The sequence below is a fragment of the Aegilops tauschii genome, chromosome 5, assembly GCF_002575655.3.
Source record: "Aegilops tauschii subsp. strangulata cultivar AL8/78 chromosome 5, Aet v6.0, whole genome shotgun sequence".
Lineage (NCBI taxonomy): Eukaryota > Viridiplantae > Streptophyta > Magnoliopsida > Poales > Poaceae > Aegilops > Aegilops tauschii.
In genome coordinates this window covers 9,476,158-9,504,082 of record NC_053039.3, presented here as the reverse complement: position 1 = coordinate 9,504,082, position 27,925 = coordinate 9,476,158, and the positions used below count along the sequence as shown (strand labels likewise).

Sequence of the window (27,925 nt, the reverse complement as noted above, 5' to 3'; positions counted from 1 at the left end):
GTCGCGGCTTGATCTTCCTTGATTGTCACTTTTTTTAATAAACTATAATCTAAACTATCTTCTGCGGCGAGAAGTATGGTTCCGGATGTTGGACGAGACTTGTCTGCTTCCTTCCCATGCTCCCATCCGTGCTTCCGCATACGTGGCTTGATTTGATTGGAAGAAAATAAGGCCCGGCCCCACCCCCTGAAAATCAGGGGGGGAGATGATTATATTAGAAAAGAAAAAGGGAAAAGAAAGCCGTAGGATGAAGTGGGAGCATGGATGGGAGCATGGAGAGGGAGCAGGCAAGCTGGATCCCCGGATGTTGGTGTTGCAATCGTAAATAGATTGTCTCACACGTTACAGTGATTTTCTAAAAATTAACACATGCACATACTTTCAGGCACCAGAAATGGTTTATCTACATGACACGAGAACTACCAGGGGCCCAGCCCAGGAACAGCCCAAGCGCACCAGGAAGCCCAATGACCGCTATGCTGGCCCGGTTTGGAGCAAGTGACCTAGCTATATAATCAGCGAGTGAAGGGAAGAGAAGGCACGGAAGAACTGACCCTCGAACCGCCCGCCTGTGGCGTGTTCCTCTCTCCCACCCCTGGCTCTCATCTCCCGATCCCCTTCTTGCTGCTACCAAATTTTCCATTTGTATCCCGGATATGTAATGTATTGATACATCTATATTGAGAGAGTGATCTAGGACCGTCACACTACAGTTGTGCATCTATGTGCTGAATTCGTTTGCATGCCACACCCAGACCTAGCTCGTTGGGAAGGGGCGCCACTGCAAAAGATATGAAATTATTAAATTTAATAATGGTCGCATCTGATAGAACAACTAAACTCTTAGTTCATTGCTTATCATATTGGCCCTAACGAAAGAAACACATATATTTTCCGGACCTAATCCACCATGCCTCATGTTCTTATTGCCAAGATTAGGAAGAAGCCATGGGGTGGTCCATCGCCGGGGCTAACCATTTGACTATCTGAGTTATATCATGTTGCGAGAGTAGGGTTTCCCCACTTTTCCGTCGCACTTGTGCGGGTCGTTGTACTATTTCTACTCTGTTCTTAATTAATGAATGAAAAGCGGTAAAGCTTTTGCCCTTGTTTTTTTTGCAGTATCAACCAAACATATAAACAACTAAAATATAGTCGTGAGGTGAGGTGATTAGTGGTCCGCCTCCTATAATATTTTGTCAAAATAAAATTTATATATTACTATTTTGCACTTAATGTATCTAAAGCCTTTTGATGATCTATGTTGCAAATGGTCAATACTTATGCTTTATCTTATTTTACTTTATAATACTCTGCTTAACTCGATTGTATAATCCTGAAAATATTAGTTTGTACATATTGTTTCTCGTATTGTCTCTTTGATAATGAAATGGATGAAAATATGTTTGGAGAGACATGGGAGGGGAGGGTGGGGGTGGAGAACGAACATTTAAAATATTTGAGGCACGGTGTTTAGGATACAAACGACCGTCCAGATGGACTGCCCAAATTCTTTAAGGTTACACGTGCATTGCGCGTGCACGATTACTATTATAGAAAACAGTAAACTGAGCAAACTGCATTGACGGACCATGCCTGAGCTAGACTGATGAGTGATGTGTCTCGCCTTGGCCTAGGGTAGCGGTGTTTTCCATAACCAGTAAAACTATGGTACCAGAATAAACATAATTGTGTATGGAGGCAAATTAACATTTAGTCATTCAATTAACATTTAGTCATTCTTATATAGTTTACCAAAACAAACCCTTAGGAAGTTGTGTGAATTTTTGGGCTCAGCGCTGCTCAGAACAAGGAAACCTTTTACTTACCCTCGTGCGAGGGACTAAGTAAAATCGTAAAAACAGCCTCTACAGAGCCCCAAATAAAACCTCTACTTTAGTGATGGTTTTTTTTTTGTTATTTACGAAATTGTTTCAATTTTTTTTGAATATTTTAAAAATTGCATTGACATTTTTTCAAATTACCGAATATCTTTTGAATACACGATAATTTTTTAAAAATCATGAAAATCTTTTGTTTCACAAACATTTTTTGAAGTTTTGATTTTTAATAATATGCGAATAGTTTTTTGAAATCACGAACATTTTATGATTTCTTGATATATTTTTCAAAACTTGCAACTTTTATAAATTTTTATTTTTTGGAAACCCCAAATTAATTTAAAGAAAAGATAAAGAAAAAGGTAAAATTTGAAATAAAAAATAGGGGCGTCATGACTGGCAAATGGGCCGGCCCATTACCGCATATGGGGAGTAGGAGGCGAGAAAGGGGAGAAAAAGCAGGAGAAAAAAAAAGGGGTGGGACCGGGGATCAAGCCCTGCTCTCCTGTGCGGACGATGGGGGCGTTAACCACTACGCTGCTTACATGCTCCTGGCATATGAGTGTCTCATTGTAGAAGTACGCTCGCGGCATTTTTAAAATAAAAAACGAATAGTTTTTATCCATTTATAGGTGGCAATGGTGGGTAATTATTAACAAGTTCGAGGGCGATTTTTATGACGGACGACCAGAAGCACTAACTATTTTATTATTAGATAGAGATATCTACCCAATGTAGTACATCAACTCTACAATATTTTATCAGCAGGCCAGGATATATCATCTACCACCAGACAGGCGTGTGATGGTGTTCGCTGCCTACGGAGGCGCTTCAAGAACCTGATCCACGTCCGTGACGGCGAGGTATCCGGGTGCGAACTCCGGCAGAGGCAGGTCTCCGTTGAGGTACCGCATGACGAGGCGCATTCCGGGCCTCGCCGCCGGCAAGGGATGCGAGCATAGCAGCCCCAGCTTAAGCACCAGCTCGGCCTCGTCGGCGACGAAGTGGTCCAGCCTCGGGTCAACGGCGTCGATAATCTGACCGGAGCAGCTCTCCCACGTGTCTCTCACCCACTGGACGAGCACCAGCAGCTCGCCGCGGGCGTTGAGCCCCATGGGCCGCCTCCCGCAGGCCACCTCCAGGATGAAGGCGCCGAAGGCGAACACGTCGGTGGCCTTGCCGAACCTCATGAGCTCAGGGGCGAGGTAGCCCCTGGTGCCAGCCACGTGGGTGGTGTGCGCGTCGGCGCCGTGGTCGTGCAGCCTCGCGAGGCCGAAGTCGCCCAGCCGGCCGTTCATTTCGCCGTCGAGGAGGACGTTGCTGGCCTTGACGTCCTAGTGCACGATGACCTGCTCCCAGTCCTCGTGGAGGTACAGGAGCCCGGATGCGACGCCCTTGATGATGTGAAGCCTCTGCGTCCATGAGAGCGTGGCGTGCGTGATATGAGCGTGCAGGTAGCTGTCCAAGCTGCCGTTGGGCATGCGCTCGTAGACCAGGAGCAGCTCGTCCTTGTGTCGGCAATAGCCGATGAGGCGGACGAGGTTCCGGTGTCGCAGCCGGCCAAGGATGATGATCTCGGCCGTGAACTGGGCTAGCCCCTGCCTCGACTCCGAGGAGATCCGCTTCACCGCCACCGGAACACCGGAGCCGGCGAGGGCCCCTCCGTAGACCCGCCCAAAGCCGCCTTTTCCGAGGATTTGATTGTCGTGGAAGCCATTGGTTGCTCGACGGAGGTCCTTGTACGCGAAGCGGCGGGGACCGAGTTGGGCTTCCCAGTCTTCGTTCCACTCTGAGTCTGAGTTCCTGTTCCTGCACCACCATCGAAGGAGAAGCCAAGCCGCTATACCTGCAAGTATAATTTTGACCACTTTTCCCTATTAACTACTGACCAGTTCTCTTCTTCAAATGAATGAAAGCACAGAGCTCATGTCGATTGCTTGAAAAAGAAGGAAAAATTATCTGCAAATATGGCAAGGGAAGATAATACCGCAGGCTGCCATTTGACGATTTTTTCTTGTTGTCATGGGCTTCTTGCCTGGAACTATTTCGTTCTTCTTGTGACTGCAACAGCAGCGATAAGTTAAGCGGTTTGGCCGATCCAGACATGCTAAAGCTCCACCCGAGTAGAATACAACTTGTAATACGATTAGGACTCCTACTCGGTTTATAATAGGGCTAGGTCTGGTGCAATTTGGCTCTTATATATACCTCTTGTACTGGCACAATATTGCACGAATAATTATTCAATAAAATTCTACATGGTAGCAGACTTACGATCCTAGGGTATGGCTAACCCGCCGGCCCCGCCGCCGCCGCCCGGCTACTCCGAGCGGCACGCCGCCATCCTCGCCGCCCAGGTCGCCGCGGCCTCCTCCGCCTCTACCTCTACTCTAGCTCTACCTCCACCAACAACACCTCCTCAACCATCCGGCTGGCATCCAAGTCCAAACTACCGGGGCAAAAACCCTAGGCCGCCGCAGTTCCGCACGACGCCCACCCCTGCTCCGCCCCCGGCTCCACCAACTGCGCCACAACCGCCTCCGACTCCATCAACTGCACCGCCACCGCCGCCCGGATGGCGCCCATCTCCTGATCCATGGACAGGGCTAGTCCAGGCGTGGCCTATGCCCTGGTCCGCCCCTACGCCATATGGTGCCCCGCCTGCCTATACCGGTGGCTGGCAGCCCGGTGCTCGCCCTCACACCGGCGCGCCCATCCTCGCGCCCGACAGCCGACGGCCGCGTACCACGCTGCTCCCTCCTACGCGCCACCGATCTACAACACCATTCCTTATGCATCATACTGCGCTCCATCGTCCCCCTACATGCAGCAGTACAATGATGGTGTCTCTCTCTTTACGCCGATGCCAGCCCTACTGCCGACGCCACCAAACCCGCAAGCGCCCATGACTACACCGGCCTCTACTTCGACTCCGAGCTGGGACCAAGCTGTTTTTCTACAAGCCATGAACAACTTTGCTGCTCAAGGGAACTCAGGTACGGATTGGATTTTCAATTCTGGTGCTTCTCGTCATATGTCTGCATCGAGTAATTTGCTTTCTTCTTGCACACCTTCGTCTTTTCCCTCTATTACTCTCGGTGATGGATCTTCTATTCCTATTTACTGTGTCGGTCAGGCTCAAATCCAATCCCCAACTAAGCCTTTGCTTCTTCATGATGTTCTCGTAGCTCCTGCTCTTATTAAAAATCTGATTTCTGTTCGCCAAATCACCACTGATAATCTTGTTTCTGTTGAGTTTGACCCCTTTGGTTTGTCTGTGAAAGACTACCGGACCAAGGCCGAGATCGCTCGATTCAATAGCTCCGGTGATTTATATTCTCTCCATGGTGTTCCGGCCGCTGCTCCTCCAACATCTATGGCGGCCTCTGTTGATCTGTGGCACCAACGTCTCGGCCATCCCAACAAAAATGTGTTATCTACACTTCTTAGTGAATTTTCAATACCTCGTCATAGAGACACTCATAATTCTTCTATGTGTCAATCATGTCAATTGGGCAAACATGTTCGCCTTCCCTTTAGTTCCTCTCAATCCTCTAGTACTTTTTCTTTTGAATTACTTCATTGTAATCTCTGGACATCACCAATAGAAAGTGTATCTAGTTTTAAGTATTATCTCGTGATTCTTAATGATTTAACTCATTATGTTTGGACTTTTCCTTTACGCAACAAATCCGACGTTCATAATATATTCCTTAACTTTCAGCGCTATGTCTCGGTCCACTTTTTCCTCCCTATAAGATTCATACAATGTGATAATGGTCGTGAATTTGACAACTTTAAAAATCGAAATTTCTTTCTACAATATGGAATTCTCTTGCGTTTCTCCTGTCCTTATACCTCCCCTCAAAATGGCAAAGCCGAGCGTTCTCTTCGTACTCTTAATGACATCATTCGCACTTTGCTTGTTCACTCTTCTCTGCCTCCGACGTTCTGGGCCGAGGCCCTCCACATGGCCACATATTTGCTCAATATTCGTCCATCTAAAGTTAACCCGCAAACTACTCCTTACTTCTCTTTATTTCTCTCTCATCCAAATTACTCTGACATTCGCGTCTTTGGTTGTCTTTGTTTCCCAAACTCCTACTCCACTTCTCCTAGCAACTTTCCCCCCGCTCTATCCCGTGTGTCCATCTAGGGTTTGCTGACGAGCACAAGGGTTATCATTGTCTAGAACTTGTTAGTGGTCGTGTTTGTTGGAAATATGCCCTAGGGGCAATAATAAAATGGTTATTATTATATTTCCTTGTTCATGATAATTGTCTATTGTTCATGCTATAATTGTATTAACTGGAAACCGTAATATGTGTGTGAATACATAGACCACAACATGTCCCTAGTAAGCCTCTAGTTGACTAGCTCGTTGATCAATAGATGGTTATGGTTTCCTGACCATGGACATTGGATGTCATTGATAACGGGATCACATCATTAGGAGAATGATGTGATGGACAAGACCCAATCCTATGTTGGGGATCGTAGCAGAATTTTAAAATTTCCTACGCATCACCAAGATCCATTTATGGAGTATACTAGCAACGAGGGGAAAGGAGTGCATCTACATACCCTTGTAGATCGCGAGTGGAAGCGTTCCAATGAACGGGGTTGATGGAGTCGTACTCGCCGTGATCCAAATCACCGATGACCGAGTGCCGGACGGACGGCACCTCCGCGTTCAACACACGTACGGAGCAGCGACGTCTCCTCCTTCTTGATCCAGCAAGGGGGAAGGAGAGGTTGATGGAGATCCAGCAGCACGACGACGTGGTGGTGGATGTAGCGGGATCTCGGCAGGGCTTCGCCAAGCTTCTGCGAGAGGGAGAGGTGTTGCAGGGGAGGAGGGAGGCGCCAAGGGCTGTGGTACTGCTGCCCTCCCTCCCCCCCACTATATATAGGCCCCCTGGGAGGGGGGGGGGGCGACCTTACAAATATGAGCAACCGCACCGGTATCAAATACCCAGGAGCTACTACGAGTACTGGTAAGGTACACATCAATTACATGTATATCACATATACCTTTGGTGTTGCCGGCCTTCTTGTCCGCCAAGTATTTGGGTCAGTTCCGCTTCCAGTGACCACTTCCCTTGCAATAAAAGCACTCAGTCTCAGGCTTGGGTCCATTCTTCGACTTCTTCCCGGCAACTGGCTTACCGGGCGCGGCAACTCCCTTGCCGTCCTTCTTGAAGTTCTTCTTACCCTTGCCCTTCTTGAACTTAGTGGTTTTATTCACCATCAACACTTGATGTTCTTTTCTGATCTCCACCTCCGTTGATTTCAGCATTGAATATACCTCAGGAATGGTCTTTTCCATCCCCTGCATATTGAAGTTCATCACAAAGCTCTTGTAGCTCGGTGGAAGCGACTGAAGGATTCTGTCAATGACCGCGTCATCCGGGAGATTAACTCCCAGCTGAGACAAGCGGTTATGTAACCCAGACATTCTGAGTATGTGCTCACTAACAGAACTATTTTCCTCCATTTTACAGCTGAAGAACTTGTCGGAGACTTCATATCTCTCGACCCGGGCATGAGCTTGGAAAACCATTTTCAGCTCTTCGAACATCTCATATGCTCCATGCTTCTCAAAACGCTTTTTGAGCCCCGGTTCTAAGCTGTAAAGCATGCCGCACTGAACGAGGGAGTAATCATCAGCACGTGATTGCCAAGCGTTCATAACGTCTTGGTTCTCTGGGATTGGTGCTTCACCTAGCGGTGCTTCTAGGACATAATCTTTCTTGGCAGCTATGAGGATGATCCTTAGGTTCCGGACCCAGTCCGTATAGTTGCTGCCATCATCTTTCAGCTTGGTTTTCTCTAGGAACGCGTTGAAGTTGAGGACAACGTGGGCCATTTGATCTACAAGACATATTGTAAAGATTTTAGACTAAGTTCATGATAATTAAGTTCATATAATCAAATTATTCAATGAACTCCCACTCAGATAGACATCCCTCTAGTCATCTAAGTGAAACATGATCCGAGTTAACTAGGCCGTGTCCGATCATCACGTGAGACGGACTAGTCAAGATCGGTGAACATCTCCATGTTGATCGTATCTTCTATACGACTCATGCTCGACCTTTCGGTCTTCCGTGTTCCGAGGCCATGTCTGTACATGCTAGGCTCGTCAAGTCAACCTAAGTGTATTGCGTGTGTTCCGAGGCCATGTCTGTACATGCTAGGCTCGTTAACACCCGTTGTATGCGAACGTTAGAATCTATCACACCCGATCATCACGTGGTGCTTCGAAACAACGAACCTTCGCAACGGTGCACAGTTAGGGGGAACACTTTCTTGAAATTATCATAAGGGATCATCTTACTTACTACCGTCGTTCTAAGCAAATAAGATGCAAAACATGATAAACATCACATGCAATCAAATAGTGACATGATATGGACAATATCATTTTGCTCCTTTGATCTCCATCTTCGGGGCGCCATGATCATCTTCGTCACCGGCATGACACCATGATCTCCATCATCATGATCTCCATCATCGTGTATTCATGAAGTTGTCACGCCAACGATTACTTCTACTTCTATGGCTAACGCGTTTAGCAATAAAGTAAAGTAATTTACATGGCGTTATTCGATGACACGCAGGTCATACAAAATAATAAAGACAACTCCTATGGCTCCTGCCGGTTGTCATACTCATCGACATGCAAGTCGTGATTCTTATTACAAGAATATGATCAATCTCATACATCACATATATCATTCATCACATCTTCTGGCCATATCACATCACATAGCACATGCTGCAAAAACAAGTTAGACGTCCTCTAATTGTTGTTGCAAGTTTTTACGTGGCTTGTATAGGTTTCTAGCAAGAACGTTTCTTACCTGCGTAAAACCACAACGTGATATGCCAATTTCTATTTACCCTTCATAAGGACCCTTTTCATCGAATCCGTTTCGACTAAAGTAGGAGAGACAGACACCCGCTAGCCACCTTATGCAACTAGTGCATGTCAGTCGGTGGAACCTGTCTCACATAAGCGTACGTGTAAGGTCGGTCCGGGCCGCTTCATCCCACAATACCGCCGAAACAAGATAAGACTAGTAGCGGCAAGAAGAATTGGCAACATCTACGCCCACAACTGCTTTGTGTTCTACTCGTGCATAGTAACTACGCATAAACCTGGCTCTGATACCACTGTTGGGGATCGTAGCAGAATTTTAAAATTTTCTACGCATCACCAAGATCCATCTATGGAGTATACTAGCAACAAGGGGAAAGGAGTGCATCTACATACCCTTGTAGATCGCGAGCGGAAGCGTTCCAATGAACGGGGTTGATGGAGTCGTACTCGCCGTGATCCAAATCACCGATGACCGAGTGCCGAACGGACGGCACCTCCGCGTTCAACACACGTACGGAGCAGCGACGTCTCCTCCTTCTTGATCCAGCAAGGGGGAAGGAGAGGTTGATGGAGATCCAGCAGCACGACGGCGTGGTGGTGGATGTAGCGAGATCTCGGCAGGGCTTCGCCAAGCTTCTGCGAGAGGGAGAGGTGTTGCAGGGGAGGAGGGAGGCGCCAAGGGCTGTGGTACTGCTGCCCTCCCTCCCCCCACTATATATAGGCCCCCTGGGAGGGGGGGGGGCTCCGGCCAAGAACCCATCTGGGGGGGGGGGGGCGGCCAAGGGGGGGAAACTTCCCCCCAAGTCAAGTGGGGCGCCCCCACCCTAGGGTTGGAAACCCTAGGCGCAGGGGGGAGGCCCATGGGGGGCGGCCCAGCCCATTAAGGGCTGGTTCCCTTCCCACTTCAGCCCATGGGGCCCTCCGGGACAGGTGGCCCCACCCAGTGGACCCCCGGGACCCTTCCGGTGGTCCCGGCACAATACCGATAACCCCCGAAACTTTCCCGGTGGCCAAAACTGGACTTTCTATATATAATTCTTCACCTCCGGACCATTCCGGAACTCCTCGTGACGTCCGGGATCTCATCCGGGACTCCGAACAACTTTCGGGTTTCCGCATACTCATATCTCTACAACCCTAGCGTCACTGAACCTTAAGTGTGTAGACCCTACGGGTTCGGGAGACATGCAGACATGACCGAGACGCCTCTCCGGTCAATAACCAACAGCGGGATCTGGATACCCATGTTGGGCCCACATGTTCCACGATGATCTCATCGGATGAACCACGATGTCGAGGATTCAATCAATCCCGTATACAATCCCTTTGTCAATCGGTATGTTACTTGCCCGAGATTCGATCGTCGGTATCCCAATACCTTGTTCAATCTCGTTACCGGCAAGTCTCTTTACTCGTACCTCAATGCATGATCCCGTGGCTAACTCCTTAGTCACATTGAGCTCATTATGATGATGCATTACCGAGTGGGCCCAGAGATACCTCTCCGTCACACGGAGTGACAAATACCAGTCTCGATCCGTGCCAACCCAACAGACACTTTCGGAGATACCCGTAGTGCACCTTTATAGTCACCCAGTTACGTTGTGACGTTTGGCACACCCAAAGCACTCCTACGGCATCCGGGAGTTGCACGATCTCATGGTCTAAGGAAAAGATACTTGACATTGGAAAAGCTCTAGCAAACGAACTACACGATCTTTACGCTATGCTTAGGATTGGGTCTTGTCCATCACATCATTCTCCTAATGATGTGATCCCGTTATCAATGACATCCAATGTCCATAGTCAGGAAACCATGACTATCTGTTGATCAACGAGCTAGTCAACTAGAGGCTTACTAGGGACACGTTGTGGTCTATGTATTCACACATGTATTACGATTGCCGGATAACACAATTATAGCATGAACAATAGACAATTATCATGAACAAAGAAATATAATAATAACCATTTATTATTGCCTCTAGGGCATATTTCCAACATCCTAAGCATAGCACAAGATCATGTAGTTCGTTTGCTAAGAGCTTTTCAAATGTCAAGTATCGTTTCCTTAGACCATGAGATTGTGCAACTCCCGGATACTGTAGGAATGCTTTGGGTGTACCAAACGTCACAACGTAACTGGGTGGCTATAAATGTGCACTACAGGTATCTCCGAAAGTGTCTGTTGGGTTGGCACGAATCAAGACTGGGATTTGTCACTCCGTATGACGGAGAGGTATCTCTGGGCCCACTCGGTAATGCATCATCATAATGAGCTCAATGTGACTAATGAGTTAGCCACGGGATCATGCGTTACGGAACGAGTAAAGAGACTTGCCGGTAACGAGATTGAACGAGGTATTGGGATACCGACGATCGAATCTCGGGCAAGTAACATACCGATAGACAAAGGGAATTGTATACGGGATTGATTGAATCCCCGACATCGTAGTTCATCCGATGAGATCATCGTGGAACATGTGGGAGCCAATATGGGTATCCAGATCCCGCTATTGGTTATTGGCCGGAGAGGTGTCTCGGTCATGTCTGCATGGTTCTCGAACCCATAGGGTCTACACACTTAAGGTTCGGTGACGCTAGAGTTGTTATGGGAAATAGTATGTGGTTACCGAAGGTTGTTTGGAGTCCCGGATGAGATCCTAGACATGACGAGGAGCTCCGGAATGGTCCGGAGGTGAAGATCGGTATATTGGACGAAGGGTATTGGAGTCCGGAATTGTTCCGGGGGTACCAGGCTATGGCCAGCATGTCCGAAAGGGGTTTCGGAGGCCCCGGCAAGCGTTTGGGGGCCTTATGGGCCAAGGGGAAGGGGCAAACCAGCCCACTAAGGGGCTGTGCGCCACTCCCAACCCCCTCACGTAACCAGGAGAGGTGGGGGCGCCACCCCTAGGGCAGCCGCCCCTCCCGGCTTGGGGGGCAAGTTTCCTAGGGGGTGGGGGCGCCCAAACCCATCTAGGGTTTCCCCTGGCCGCCGCCTCCTCCTCTAGATCCATCTAGAGGGGCCGGCCCTCTCTCCCTTTCCCCCTATATATAGTGAGGGGGTGGGAGGGCAGCCACACCCTTCCCTTGGCGCAGCCCCTTCCTCCTCATACAACTCCTCCTCCTCCGTAGTGCTTGGTGAAGCCCTGCCGAAGAACCACGAGCTCCATTGCCACCACGCCGTCGTGCTGCTGGAGTTCTCCCTCAACTTCTCCTCTCCCCTTGCTGGATCAAGAAGGAGGAGACGTCCCCGGGTTGTACGTGTGTTGAACGCGGAGGCGCCGTCCGTTCGGCGCTAGATCGGATCTTCCGCGATTTGAATCGCCGCGAGTACGACTCCATCAACCGCGTTCTTGTAACGCTTCCGCTTAGCGATCTTCAAGGGTATGAAGATGCACTCCCTCTCTCTCGTTGCTAGCATCTCTTAGATTGATCTTGGTGACACGTAGGAAAATTTTGAATTATTGCTACGTTACCCAACAGTGTTCATGTGTCTTGTCATGTAACATTTGCTGAAAACATTTTCCCCTTTTCTGAGCGTCAACAATTAGATCCCAACTCACCCACGCCTTCCACTAGTCCCTCTCGTCGCAATCATCTTCCTTTCTTTCACTCGCCGACCTATCCATGCGAAACCAGCCGCAGTAGCGGATCCTGCCGCCACCACTTCTTTCATCACCTCTGTCCCGGCAGAGGAAAACATATTACCCTCTGACGCGGCAGACCTCGTGCCGCCGCAGTCTTCACCGCCATCTCTCGCGTCTGCTTCCTCCGCTGCGCCAAGCGCGTCCACCACATCTCCCCCCACTCCTCCTGCTCATGCTATTCCCGTTCCAGCTCCTACTAACAATCATACGATGCGCACACGTGCCAAGTCCGGGTTTCGTTTACCTGCAAAAGCTTGTCTCAATCTTCATGCATCTATATCTCCTTCCTCTCTACCCAAATCTTACAAATGAGCTCTCCTAGATCCTAATTTGGCCGCAGCTATGAAAGATGAATATGATGCCCTTCTGCAGAATAACACGTGGCAGTTAGTTCCTCGTCCTTCCAATACAAATATCGTTTCGGGCAAATGGGTTTTTCGCCATAAATTTAATTCTGATGGGAGTCTTGCACGTTATAAGGCTCGATGGGTATGCCGTGGTTACTCTCAGCAACACGACATCGATTATGATGAGACTTTCTCTCCAGTTGTCAAGCCCAGCACTATTCGCACTGTCCTTAGCATCGCCGTCTCTTCTTCCTGGCCAATTCATCAACTAGATGTCAAAAATGCTTTTCTTCATGGCTCTCTTCAAGAAACAGCCTATTGTCAACAACCTCTTGGCTTCGAATATTCCTCCTATTCTAATCTTGTTTGTCTTCTTAACAAATCTCTTTATGGTCTTAAACAAGCACCACGTGCCTGGTTCCAACGCTTTTCTATTTATGCTCAAACCATCGGTTTTATCCCTTCCCGTTCTGACACTTCACTCTTCACCTTTCATCACAACACCAACACTGCTTACCTTCTTTTATATGTTGATGATATTATCCTCACAGCTTCCTCACAACAATTTTTAGATCATATTATCTCTCTTCTTCGCCATGAATTCTCTATGACAGATTTAGGTCTTCTTCACCACTTCTTAGGTATTGTTGTTATCTGTGACTCCTCTGGTCTTTTCTTGTCTCAACGTCAGTACACTCTGGATCTTCTTTCCCGTGCTGGTATGCTTGATTGTCAAACTTCCCGTACCCCTGTTGATACAGGTTCCAAACTCTCTGCCGACGGTGATCCTTTCTCTGATCCTTCTCTTTATCGTAGTCTTACCGGTGCACTTCGGTATCTCACTCTCACTCGTCCTGAAATTTCTTTTGCTGTCCAACAAGCTTGTTTATACATGCACGATCCTCATATTCCACACTACAATCATGTCAAACGTATTATTCGGTATCTCAAAGGCACACTAGACTTAGGTATTCATATCAACAACTCCTCTCCCACCTCCTTGACAGCTTACTCTGATGCAGACTGGGCTGGTTGTCCAGATACTCGTAGGTCCACATCTGGATTTTGTGTTTTTTTGGTAACAATTTGGTTTCTTGGTCTTCAAAAAGGCAGGTTACGGCCTCCCACTCGTCTGCTGAACCTGAGTACCGCGCTGTGGCTCATGCGGTTGCTGAAACGGTTTGGTTGCGCCAGTTGCTGTCGGAGCTGCACCGTCCTATTGAGCAAGCTACCATTGTTTACTGTGATAATATTTCAGCTGTCTACATCTCAGGGAATCAGGTTCAACACCGTCGCACCAAGCATATTGAGATCGACATTCATTTTGTTCGAGAGAAGGTGGCTCTCGGTCAAGTTCGCGTTCTCCACGTGCCTACTTCTGCTCAGTTCGCTGATATCTTTACTAAAGGCCCGGCGACTACTCCGTTTTAAGACATTCGTTTCAGTCTCAACGTCGTCGAGCCTACCGTTGACACTGCGGGGGGATGTTAGAATATAACTTGTAATAGGATTAGGACTCCTACTCGGTTTGTAATAGGGCTAGGTCAGGTGCGGCTTGGCTCTTATATACCTCTTGTACTGGCACAATATTGCATCAACAATTATTCAATACAATTCTACACTTATGAGTGCCACTCGGAACTCCGGAAGCGGCGGAGAAGCCGACGTATGCCATGGTGGGAACCCCTGCCTTTGACTTGGTGCCATTCTTCAGAACCTTCGTGAGGTCGAGGGAGTCGTAAGTGAGAAGCTGTGAGTTGGGCTCATCCATGGGAACTGGAGCAAGCCGGACCTCGAGCAGCCCCGAAGAGTAGTAGTCCACCCACACCTGCATTGGTTTTCCACTATAAAGTATCAACGGATTAAAGTCCATGCCGTTGGCAGTGTAGTAGCCCGCGGTTGAAGAGGCGGCGGACGTTAGGTTGTTGAGATCAATCCCGACATGGTTGTTGTCTATGTCTCGGAACTCCTTGTTGTCTACATTGTCCAGCTCTATGGCGAAGAAACAATTTGCACTTGCATGGGTGTCGACGTACTGACTGGCATAGCTGCTAAGGCCCAAGTATTTCCCTGCCTCGGTAAAAGACAACGGGGCCAAGGAGATGACGAACGCCATCCCGTCGCCGGAATAGCCCCAGTGGCCGGGTGTGATGGTGAACATGAAAGTGGCCGAGAAGCTCGTGGCCATCCCATCAGAACTGACGAACGGGAGGGCTTTGGGGAGGAAACCGTGGCCCTAGAGATCGGCGTAGCTCTTTTTTTTGAACGAAAACGCTGAAAACGTCCGGCTTTAAATTAATAAAGCCACAAGACACCATTCATACAAGGTTCTAAAAAGGGAACAAAAGAAGATAAGCAGTTCCGCACGGCCATCAACATACAAACAAGGTTCAGAAGCACGCAGGCTCAAATATTACAACCATGGAACCACCCAGCCTTACTAGGCCTTGCCAGCGAAGGCTTTCCAAAAGCATCTCATCCGTGCGTCGGTTCTTGTCTTGACAAAGTCTGAGTCGTCTTGATACGCATCATGGCCCTTGATATGCGCTCAGCATCACGCTCCTTCCCCAGCGGTATCCACGTCTGTAAAAATAAGTGGCATTTGAAGATCACATCAGCGGGGTGATTAGGGAATTTTTTTCTCAATCGTAATTTTGTTACGAGTCATCCATAGAGCCCACAATAGCGCCCCTACGCATCGCCAAGCTATTCTAGCGCTGGACCCTTTTTGTGTTCTGATTAGAGTGAGCAAGTCGGCTCCCAATGCGGGATTCCAGTTCGAGTGGAATGCATCCCTAACCGCACTCCACACAAACATGGCTAGGTGGCATATGAAAAACACATGGTTAGCATCTTCTGCCAGACCGCAAACCGTGCAAGATCCATCAGCCGGACCATTGCGTTTAGCTACATTGTCCGAGGTAGGCAGCCTATTTCTAAACATTTGCCACATAAAGATTTTTATCTTCAGTGGCTAGCCTGCCTTCCATAGTCCCCTTCCTATGTCTAGCGCATTCCCTTGGGTAAGTTTGCTATAGAGAGATTTTACCGAGAAGTTTTTGGAGGCGGTCAAACTCCACTCTATTGAGTCAGCACCCACGCCAAGTCGATAGTCACCAATTTTTCGAACCAAGTCATCCCATGACTCTCGTTCGGTATTGGTGAGGGGCCGCAAGAAGTGAATCCCTGGAGGAGAGGAGATCAGAGCCTCCCCAACAATGATACTGATATTCATGGCAACCTGGTAGAGATTGGGGTGGCTTTCCCAAGGGGGGCGGGTCCCAGCCAACAATCTAGCCGAAACCGAGTGGATTGGCCATTGTTAATCCGGAACTTTGCCCCAACCACAAAAGCGGGCCGGACCGCTTGGATCCCATTCCAAAACGCGGATCCGGTCGGGGAGGCCATGAAGGGATTCCCGTTAGGGAAGTATTTCGCTTTTAGTAGCTACGCCCAGAGTCCCAACTCGTTTTGGGCTAGCCGCCACCACCATTTGGTGAGTAAAGCCACGTTCATTAGTTTCGAGTTCGTGATCCCCAGCCCACCGAATTTCTTAGGCCTACACACGGCCGCCCATTTAACAAGGTGATATTTACGTTTGATGCCGGTTCCTTCCCAAAAGAACCGAGATCAAGGTGTGTCAAGCCTAGCATGCACTCCGTCTGCTAATAAAAACATCCCCATAGTAAAAAGAGGAAGGGAGGAGAGGCTCGAGTTTGTTAGAATTAGCCGGGCAGCAGAGGACATAAATCGCCCACGCCATGGGCTAACTCTATTTGCCACTTTCCCATAAAGTGGCTCCCACTATAGGATAGAAAGTTTACAGTGCGAAATCGGAAGCACAAGGTACTTAATTGGAAAGCTCCCTAGCTTGCAATTAAGTAAGCTAGCTACTCGCATGCTTTCTTGGTCGTCCATCCCCATGATGATCACCTCACTTTTCAGGAAGTTAATTTTGAGTCCTGAAAGGATCTCGAATACGAGTAGCAGAAGTTTAACGGAAGCGATGTTGTGGTCGTCTGGTTCGAACATCAACAAGGTATCATCGGCGTATTGGAGGTGTGTCACCCCTCCAGGGATGAGGTGTGAAACCAGCCCCTTGATATGCCCAGCCTCCCTAGCCTTAGCAATCATAGCCGACAAGGCATCCGCCACGAAGTTAAAGACAAGCGGGGAAATGGGGTCGCCTTGTCGTAACCCTTTCTTATTGCGGAAAAATTTCCCCATTTCACCATTGACTATAACCGCGGTGTGCCCACCTGAAATCAGGTGCATGATATGGTGGACGAATCCAGCCTCAAAGCCCTTTTTGAGGAGGACCTCACGCACAAACTCCCAGTTTACGTGGTCATAGGATTGTTCGAAGTCTAGCTTAAGGATTACCCCCTGCCCTCGAGTACGTTTCAGCTCGTGAATAATTTTTGTGAGTGCTGTTGGGCCTTCGAGAATATTTCTCCCCTTGAGAAAGGCGGTTTGGCTCTTAAGTATGACTCGCTGAGCTACCGGGGCCAACCTAGTGGCGTAGGCTTTGGCACATAGCTTAAAGGGCACGTTTATGAGCGTGATAGGGTGGAAAAACTTGATTGCATCCGCCCCTTTCACCTTAGGTATCAGGCAGATCACACCATAATTGAGGCGAGCTAAGTCTACCGTGCCTAGGGCGAAGCCATTTACGATCGCATGGAATAAGTCCCTAAGAACAGGTCAGAACTTTTTGAAGAACTTGACCGGCCATCCGTCCGGGCCTGGTGTCGTGTCATTCTTCATATCAGCAAGAGCCTTATTAATTTCTTGCGATAGAAAGGACAATGCGAGGGCATTGTTTTCCAGCTGTGACACATGCTCCGTAGGTTCCCACAAGTCACCCCGGAGACTAAGACGCTTCTCTTTGGCTGTTCCCAACAGCTCGATGAAGAAGTCATAAATATGTTTCACAATCTCACTTTGGGTCGCCAAAATCCCATTCTCAGATTGCAGTCTCAGGATGGTGCTCTTGCGCTTACGGCCGTTGGCGTAGGCATGGAAATACCCGGTATTGGTGTTGCCTTTCGTGACCCACTTGACACCACCCCTACGGCGCCAATATTCCTCCTCCGGTCTGAGGATAGCCAAGACATGGTTTTCCAAGGAGTATCTGTGCTCCCATTCGTATCCGGTGTTGGAAATATGCCCTAGAGGCAATAACAAATTGGTTATTATTATATTTCCTTGTTCGTGATAATCGTTTATTATCCATGCTAGAATTGTATTGATAGGAAACTCAGATACGTGTGTGGATACATAGACAACACCATGTCCCTAGTAAGCCTCTAGTTGACTAGCTCGTTGATCAATAGATGGTTACGGTTTCCTGACCATGGACATTGGATGTCGTTGATAACGGGATCACATCATTAGGAGAATGATGTGATGGACAAGACCCAATCCTAAGCCTAGCACAAGATCGTGTAGTTCGTTTGCTCAGAGCTTTTCTAATGTCAAGTATCATTTCCTTAGACCATGAGATTGTGCAACTCCCGGATACCGTAGGAATGCTTTGGGTGTACCAAACGTCACAACTTAACTGGGTGGCTATAAAGGTGCACTACAGGTATCTCCGAAAGTGTCTGTTGGGTTGGCACGAATCGAGACTGGGATTTGTCACTCCGTGTAAACGGAGAGGTATCTCTGGGCCCACTCGGTAGGACATCATCATAATGTGCACAATGTGACCAAGGAGTTGATCACGGGATGATGTGAGTTACGGAACGAGTAAAGAGACTTGCCGGTAACGAGATTGAACAAGGTATCGGGATACCGACGATCGAATCTCGGGCAAGTAACATACCGGTAGACAAAGGGAATTGAATACGGGATTGATTGAATCCCCGACATCGTGGTTCATCCGATGAGATCATCGTGGAACATGTGGGAGCCAACATGGGTATCCAGATCCCGCTGTTGGTTATTGGCCGGAGAACGTCTCGGTCATGTCTGCATGGTTCCCGAACCCGTAGGGTCTACACACTTAAGGTTCGATGACGCTAGGGTTATAGGGAATAGATATACGTGGTTACCGAATGTTGTTCGGAGTCCCGGATGAGATCCCGGACGTCACGAGGAGTTCCGGAATGGTCCGGAGGTAAAGATTTGTATATGGGAAGTCCTGTTTTGGTCACCGGAAAAGTTTCGGGTGCTATCGGTAATGTACCGGGACCACCGGGAGGGTCCCGGGGGTCCACCAGGTGGGGCCACCGGCCCCAGAGGGCTGCGTGGGCCAAGTGTGGGAAGGGACCAGCCCCTAGGTGGGCTGGTGCGCCTCCACAAGAGGCCCAGGGCGCAGGAAGGGGGGGAAGGGGGAAACCCTAGGCTCAGATGGGCCTAAGGCCCATCTAGTGGGGCGCCCCCCTCTCTCCCCCCCTTGGCCGCCCCCCAAGCCCCCTCTAGGGCTGGCCGCACCCTTTGGGGGGGAACCCTAGATGGGGGCGCAGCCCCTCCCCCTCCCCTATATATACTTGAGGTTTTGGGGCTGCCATACACGTGAGAACGTCTCTCTCTTGGCGCAGCCCTACCCCTCTCCCTCCTCCTCCTCTCCCGCGGTGCTTGGCGAAGCCCTGCAGGATTGCCACGCTCCTCCATCACCACCACGCCATCGTGCTGCTGCTGGATGGAGTCTTCCCCAACCTCTCCCTCTCTCCTTGCTGGATCAAGGCGTAGGAGACGTCACCGGGCTGCACGTGTGTTGAACGCGGAGGCGCCGTGGTTCGGCACTTAGATCGGAATCAACCGCGATCTGAATCTCTACGAGTACGACTCCTTCATCCGCGTTCTTGCAACGCTTCCGCATCGCGATCTACAATGGTATGTAGATGCACTCCCCTTCCCCTCGTTGCTAGATTACTCCATAGATTGATCTTGGTGATGCGTAGAAAATTTTGAATTTCTGCTACGTTCCCCAACAGTGGCATCATGAGCTAGGTCTATGCGTAGTTTCTATGCACGAGTAGAACACAAAGTAGTTGTGGGCATCGATTTTGTCAATTTACTTGTCATTACTAGTCTTATCTTGATTCGGCGGCATCGTGGGATGAAGCGGCCCGGACCGACCTTACACGTACTCTTACGTGAGACAGGTTCCACCGACTGACATGCACTAGTTGCATAAGGTGGCTAGCGGGTGTCTGTCTCTCCCACTTTAGTCGGATCGGATTCGATGAAAAGGGTCCTTATGAAGGGTAAATAGAAATTGGCATATCACGTTGTGGCTTTTGCGTAGGTAAGAAACATTCTTGCTAGAATCCCATAGCAGCCACGTAAAACATGCAACAACAATTAGAGGACGTCTAACTTGTTTTTGCAGGGTATGTATGTGATGTGATATGGCCAAAAGGATGTGATGAATGATATATGTGATGTATGAGATTGATCATGTTCTTGTAATAGGAATCACGACTTGCATGTCGATGAGTATGACAACCGGCAGGAGCCATAGGAGTTGTCTTTATTTTTTGTATGACCTGCGTGTCAATGAAAACGCCATGTAATTACTTTACTTTATTGCTAACTGTTAGCCATAGTAGTAGAAGTAATAGTTGGCGAGACAACTTCATGAAGACACGATGATGGAGATCATGATGATGGAGATCATGGTGTCATGCCGGTGACGAAGGTGATCATGCCGCGCCTCGAAGATGGAGATCAAAAAGGCGCAAGATGATATTGGCCATATCACGTCACTTTATGATTTGCATGTGATGTTTATCATGTTTACATCTTATTTGCTTAGAACGACGGTAGCATAAATAAGATGATCCCTCACTAAAATTTCAAGAGACGTGTTCCCCCTAACTGTGCACCGTTGCAAAGGTTCGTTGTTTCGAAGCACCACATGATGATCGGGTGTGATAGATTCTAACGTTCGCATACAACGGGTGTTGACGAGCCTAGCATGTACAGACATGGCCTCGGAACACATGCGAAACACTTAGGTTGACTTGACGAGCCTAGCATGTACAGACATGGCCTCGGAACACAAGAGACCGAAAGGTCAAACATGAGTCGTATAGTAGATACGATCAACATGAGATGTTCACCGATGATGACTAGTCCGTCTCACGTGATGATCGGACACGGCCTAGTTTGACTCGGATCATGTATCACTTAGATGACTAGAGGGATGTCTATCTGAGTGGGAGTTCAATAATCAGATGAACTCAATTATCATGAACATAGTCAAAAGGTCTTTGCAAATTATGTCATAGCTTACGCTTTAGCTCTACTATTTAAGATATGTTCCTAGAGAAAAAATTTAGTTGAAAGTTGGTAGTAGCAATTATGCGGACTGGGTCCGTAAACTGAGGATTGTCCTCATTGCTGCACAGAAGGCTTATGTCCTTAATGCACCGCTCGGTGTGCTGAACCTCAGCGTCATCTGTAGATGTTGCGAGACATCTGACATACACGTTTTGATGACTACGTGATAGTTCAGTGCGTAATGCTAACGGTTTAGAATTGAGGCACCAAAGACGTTTTTGAAACGTCGCAGAACATATGAGATGTTCCGAAGATTGAAATTGGGATTTCAGACTAGTGCCCACGTCGAGAGGTATGAGACCTCTGACAAGTTTCTTAAGCCTGCAAGCTAAGGGAGAAAAGCTCAATCGTTGAGCATGTGCTCAGATTGTCTGAGTACTACAATCACTTGAATCGAGTGGGAGTTAATCTTCCAGATGAGATAGTGATGGTTCTCCATAGTCACTGCCACCAAGCTATTAGAGCTTCGTGATGAACTATAACATATCAGGGATAGATATGATGATCCTTGAGCAACTCGCGATGTTTGACACCGCGAAAGTAGAAATCAAGAAGGAGCATCAATTGTTGATGGTTAGTAAAACCACTAGTTTCTAGAAGGGCAAGGGCAAGAAGGGATACTTCATGAAACAGCAAATCATTTGCTGCTCTAGCGAAGAATCCCAAGGTTGAACCCAAACCGGAGACTAAGTGCTTCTGTAATGAGGGAACGGTCACTGAAGCAGAACTACCCTAGATACTTGGTAGATGAGAAGGCAGGCAAGGTCGACAGAAGTATATTGGATATACAATATATGAATATGTACTTTACTAGTACTCCTAGCAGCACCAGGGTATTAGATACCGGTTCGGTTGCTAAGTGTTAGTAACTCGAAATAAAAGCTGCGGAATAAATGGAGACTAGCTAAAGGTGAGATGACGATGTGTGTTGGAAGTGTTTCCAAGGTTGATGTGATCAAGCATCGCATGCTCCCCCTACCATCGAGATTGGTGTTTGCGTTGAGCGTAAACATGATGGGATTATGTTTATCGCAATACGGTTATTCATTTAAGGAGAATAATAGTTACTCTGTTTATTTGAATAATACCTTCAATGGTCTTGCACCTAAAATGAATCTCGATCGCAGTGATACACATGTTCGTGCCAAAAGATATAAAATAGTAATGATAGTACCACATACTTGTGGCACTGCCGTTTGAGTCATATTGGTATAGAACGCATGAAGAAGCTCCATGTAGATGGATCTTTGGACTCACTCGTTTTTTGAAAAGATTGAGACATGCGAACCATGTCTATTGGTATATATGCATGAAGAAACTCCATGCAGATGGATCGTTTGGACTCACTTGATTTTGAATCACTTGAGACATGCAAATCATACCACATGGGTAAGATGACTGAAAGGCCTCGTTTTCAGTAAGATGGAACAAGAGAGCAACTTATTGGAAGTAATACATTTTGATGTATGCAGTCCAATGAGTGCTGAGGCATGCAGTGGATATCGTTATGTTCTTACTTCACAGATGATTTGAGTAGATGCTGAGTGTATTTACTTGATGAAACACAAGTCTGAATTATTGAAAGGTTCAAGTAATTTCAGAGTGAAGTTGAAGATCGTCGTGACAAGAGGATAAAATGTCTATGATATGATCATAGAGATATCTGAGTTACGAGTTTGGCACACAATTAAGACATTGTGGAAAGTGTTTCACAATTAAGACCGCCTGGAACACCACAGTGTGATGGTGTGTCCGAACATCATAACTGCACCCTATTGGATATGGTGCATACCATGATGTCTCTTATCGAATTACCACTATCGTTTATGGGTTAGGCATTAGAGACAACCGCATTCACTTTAAATAGGGCACCACGCAATTCCATTGATACGACACCGTTTAGAGAAACCTAAGTTGTCGTTTCTTAAAAGTTTGGGGCTGCGACGCTTATGTGAAAAAGTTTCAGGCTAATAAGCTCGAACCCAAAGCGGATAAATGCATCTTCATAGAATACCCAAAACAGTTGGGTATACCTCCTATTTCAGATCTGGAAGCAAAAGTAATTGCTTCTAGAAACGAGTCCTTTCTCGAGGAAAAGTTTCTCTCGAAAGAATTGAGTGGGAGGATGGTGGAGACTTGATAAGGTTATTGAACCATCACTTCAACTAGTGTGTAGCAGGGCACAGGAAGTTGTTCCTGTGGCACCTACACCAATTGAAGTGGAAGCTTATGATAGTGATCATGAAACTTTGGATCAAGTCACTACCAAACCTCGTAGGACGACGAGGATGCGTACTACTTCAGAGTAATGCGTGATCCTGTCTTGGAAGTCATGTTGCTAGACAACAATGAACCTACGAGTTATGGAGAAGCGATGGTGGGCCCATATTCCGACAAATGGTTAGAAGCCATGAAATCCGAGATAGGATCCATGTATCAGAACAAAGCATGGACTTTGGTGAATTTGCCCGATGATCGGCAAGCCATTGAGATAAATGGATCTTTAAGAAGAAGACGGACGTGGACGGTAATGTTACCGTCTATGAAGATCGACTTGTGGCAAAGGGTATTTTCACAAGTTCAAGGAGTTGACTACGATGAGATTTTCTCATCTGTAGCGATGCTTAAGTCCGTCAGAATCATGTTAGCATTAGCTGCATTTATGAAATCTGGCAGATGGATGTCAAAACAAGTTTCCTTACCAGTTTTCGTAAGGAAAGGTTGTATGTGATACAGTCAGAAAGGTTTTGTCGATCCTAAGGATGCTAAAAGGTATGCTAGCTCCAGCGATCCTTCCATGGACTAGAGCAAGCATCTCGGAGTCAGAATATACGCTTTGATGGAGTGATCAAAGTTTTTGGGTTTATACAAAGTTTGTTAGAAACTTGTATTTACAATAAAGTGAGTGGGAGCGCTACAACATTTCTGATAAGTATATGTGAATGACATATTGTTGATCCGAAATGATGTAAAATTTCTGGAAAGCATAAAGGGTTGTTTGAAAGGAGTTTTTCAAAGGAAGACCTGGATAAAGCTGCTTACATATTGGGCATCAAGATATATAGAGATAGATCAAGACGCCTGATGATACTTTCAAAGAACGCACACCTTGACATGATTTTGAAAGAGTTCAAAATAGATCAGCAAAGAAGGAGTTCTTGGCTGTGTTACAAGGGGTGAGTATTGAGTAAGACTCAAGACCTGACCACAGCAGAAGAGAGAGAAAGGACGAAGGTCGTCCCCTATGCTTTAGACGTAGGCTCTACAGTATGCTATGCTGTGTACCGCACATGAAGTGTGCCTTGCCATGAGTTGGTCAAGGGGTACAATAGTGATCCGGGAATGGATCACATGACAGCGGTCGAACTTATCCTTAGTATCTAGTGGACTAAGGAATTTTCTCGATTATGGAGGTGAAAAGGAGTTCGTCGTAAAGGGTTACGTCAATGCGAACTTTGACACTAATCCGGATGACTCTGAGTAGTAAACCGGATTCGTATAGTAGAGCAGTTATTTGAAATGGCTCCAAGTAGCGCGTGGTAGCATCCACAAGATGACATAGATATTCGTAAAGCACACACGGATCTGAAAGGTTTAGACCCGTTCACTAATAACCTCTCTCACAAGCATAACATGATCAAGCCAGAACTCATTGAGTGTTAATCACATAGTGATGTGAACTAGATTGTTGACTCTAGTAAACTCTTGGGTGTTGGTCACATGGTGATGTGACCTATGAGTGTTAATCACATGGTGATGTGGACTAGATTATTGACTCTAGTGCAAGTGGGAGACTGTTGGAAATATGCCCTAGAGGCAATAATAAATTGGTTATTATTATATTTCCTTGTTCGTGATAATCGTTTATTATCCATGCTATAATTGTATTGATAGGAAACTCAGATACATGTGTGGATACATAGACAACACCATGTCCCTAGTAAGCCTCTAGTTGACTAGCTCGTTGATCAATAGATGGTTACGGTTTCCTGACCATGGACATTGGATGTCGTTGATAACGGGATCACATCATTAGGAGAATGATGTGATGGACAAGACCTAATCCTAAGCCTAGCACAAGATCGTGTAGTTCGTTTGCTCAGAGCTTTTCTAATGTCAAGTATCATTTCCTTAGACCATGAGATTGTGCAACTCCCGGATACCGAAGGAATGCTTTGGGTGTACCAAACATCACAACGTAACTGGGTGGCTATAAAGGTGCACTACAGGTATCTCCGAAAGTGTCTGTTGGGTTGGCACGAATCGAGACTGGGATTTGTCACTCCGTGTAAACGGAGAGGTATCTCTGGGCCCACTCGGTAGGACATCATCATAATGTGCACAATGTGACCAAGGAGTTGATCACGGGATGATGTGAGTTACGGAACGAGTAAAGAGACTTACCGGTAACGAGATTGAACAAGGTATCGGGATACCGACGATCGAATCTCGGGCAAGTAACATACCGGTAGACAAAGGGAATTGAATACGGGATTGATTGAATCCCCGACATCGTGGTTCATCTGATGAGATCATCGTGGAACATGTGGGAGCCAACATGGGTATCCAGATCCCGCTGTTGGTTATTGGCCGGAGAACGTCTCGGTCATGTCTGCATGGTTCCCGAACCCGTAGGGTCTACACACTTAAGGTTCGATGACGCTAGGGTTATAGGGAATAGATATACGTGGTTACCGAATGTTGTTCGGAGTCCCGGATGAGATCCCGGACGTCACGAGGAGTTCCGGAATGGTCCGGAGGTAAAGATTTATATATGGGAAGTCCTGTTTTGGTCACCGGAAAAGTTTCGGGTGCTATCGGTAATGTACCGGGACCACCGGGAGGGTCCCGGGGGTCCACCAGGTGGGGCCACCGGCCCCAGAGGGCTGCGTGGCCAAGTGTGGGAAGGGACCAGCCCCTAGGTGGGCTGGTGCGCCTCCACAAGAGGCCCAGGGCGCAGGAAGGGGGGGAAGGGGGAAACCCTAGGCTCAGATGGGCCTAAGGCCCATCTAGTGGGGCGCCCCCCTCTCTCCCCCCCTTGGCCGCCCCCCAAGCCCCATCTAGGGCTGGCCGCACCCTTTGGGGGGGGGGAACCCTAGATGGGGGCGCAGCCCCTCCCCCTCCCCTATATATACTTGAGGTTTTGGGGCTGCCATACACGTGAGAACGTCTCTCTCTTGGCGCAGCCCTACCCCTCTCCCTCCTCCTCCTCTCCCGCGGTGCTTGGCGAAGCCCTGCAGGATTGCCACGCTCCTCCATCACCACCACGCCGTCGTGCTGCTGCTGGATGGAGTCTTCCCCAACCTCTCCCTCTCTCCTTGCTGGATCAAGGCGTGGGAGACGTCACCGGGCTGCAAGTGTGTTGAACGCGGAGGCGCCGTGGTTCGGCGCGTAGATCGGAATCAACCGCGATCTGAATCGCTACGAGTACGACTCCTTCATCCGCGTTCTTGCAATGCTTCCGCATCGCGATCTACAATGGTATGTAGATGCACTCCCCTTCCCTCGTTGCTAGATTACTCCATAGATTGATCTTGGTGATGCGTAGAAAATTTTGAATTTCTGCTACGTTCCCCAACATTCGGAAAACGGTCTGGCATCGGCCTGCTCATCAAGGAGCGCGATTTCTTCAATGAGTCGTTCCCTTTCCCGTTTAGACTCACTGTTGTGGTTAGCCCCCCCCCAGCCCCGGAGGAAGGCCTGCAAGGACGCAGCCCCGGAGGACCAGAAATCTACGGGTCCTCGTTGGCGCCCGAGCTGGTTTCCAATCAGGGCCCAACGGTCAGAGACCAGCTGGGTAAACCCCTCGGCCTCGAACCAGGCAGTCTCGAAGAAGAATCTCTTCGACTACGACGCACACTATCCTCCCCAGAAGATAGAATTAAAGGGACGTGGTCTGAGCCAATACGTGTCTCAGCCACTAGGATGCATAAGGGGAAGAGCACCTCCCAGTCGCTAGTACAGAACACACGGTCGAGGACACAACGGACAGGCGCACGCTGTTTGTTGGTCCACGTGAATCTCGCATCCGTGCGCGCAATCTCATGCAGTGCGACTGACGCGATTGCGTTATTGAATAGGGACACCCTAGCCCAATCAATGTTGCCGTTGTTTTTATCCGTCCCTGAGCGGATCAAGTTGAAATCCCCTCGTCGTTAGAGCAAGGGCGCCGTCCTGTGTGACGGAAGCTGCGCTATCGAGGAGGAGGTCGCTGCCGGCGAACCCGTTGTATATAAACTCATCCTCGTCGACGGCGGCAACACTGTCGTGTAAAGAGACGACCAAGAGGAGGCAGCACAACCGGATGAGGAGGCTTGGCATGGTGCTTTGCCGGGCTCCCTTTTGTTTGTCCCTTCAGTTTGTGTGTATGTGTGTGGTTGCTCAGAGTAACCACGTAACTGGCAACTATTAGTACCACTCGCTGGCCATAAACTGCCAACGGGAGTCAAAGTCAATCGCTACTCAAGAAAATGTCCATTATTTTCTACGACCAGAAAAGCACTCCAGATATGTGGATTGCATTCTGTCCATGTTGGCCGGGCAACCGTGATAACGAGGCTTCGGACGCCCTTATTGGGTGCACGCGTACCACATGTTAGACTCCGTAGATCATGACATGAGGCCTTGTACAATGAAAGGTGCTTAGGAGAGATGCTTAGAGAAATGAATCAGGCTTTTCTTAAGCACCGGTGCTTATTTGTATAGGATAGACGCTTAACTAAGCGTCTCTCCTGTAGAAATAGGCACCGGTGCTTCAGAAAAATCCGGTTTATTTTCTAAGCATCTCTCTAAGCACCTCCCATTGTACAAGGCCTGATAGGCTAGTCAAGGCGCCAGGTGGCTTCCCGAGCAGCTTCCGAGAAGGGAAGCTGCCTGTTACACTATGGCAGCTATGGTGTTCCTTTCATC

The 27,925-nt window shown here is 48.1% G+C and overlaps 1 pseudogene; it reads right to left on the bottom strand.

Annotated features, from left to right (window-relative positions):
- Window positions 1-2,620: 2,620 nt before the first annotated feature.
- LOC109742445 (L-type lectin-domain containing receptor kinase SIT2-like) lies at window positions 2,621-27,337 on the bottom strand (annotated as a pseudogene).
- Between the last annotated feature and the right edge of the window lie 588 nt (window positions 27,338-27,925).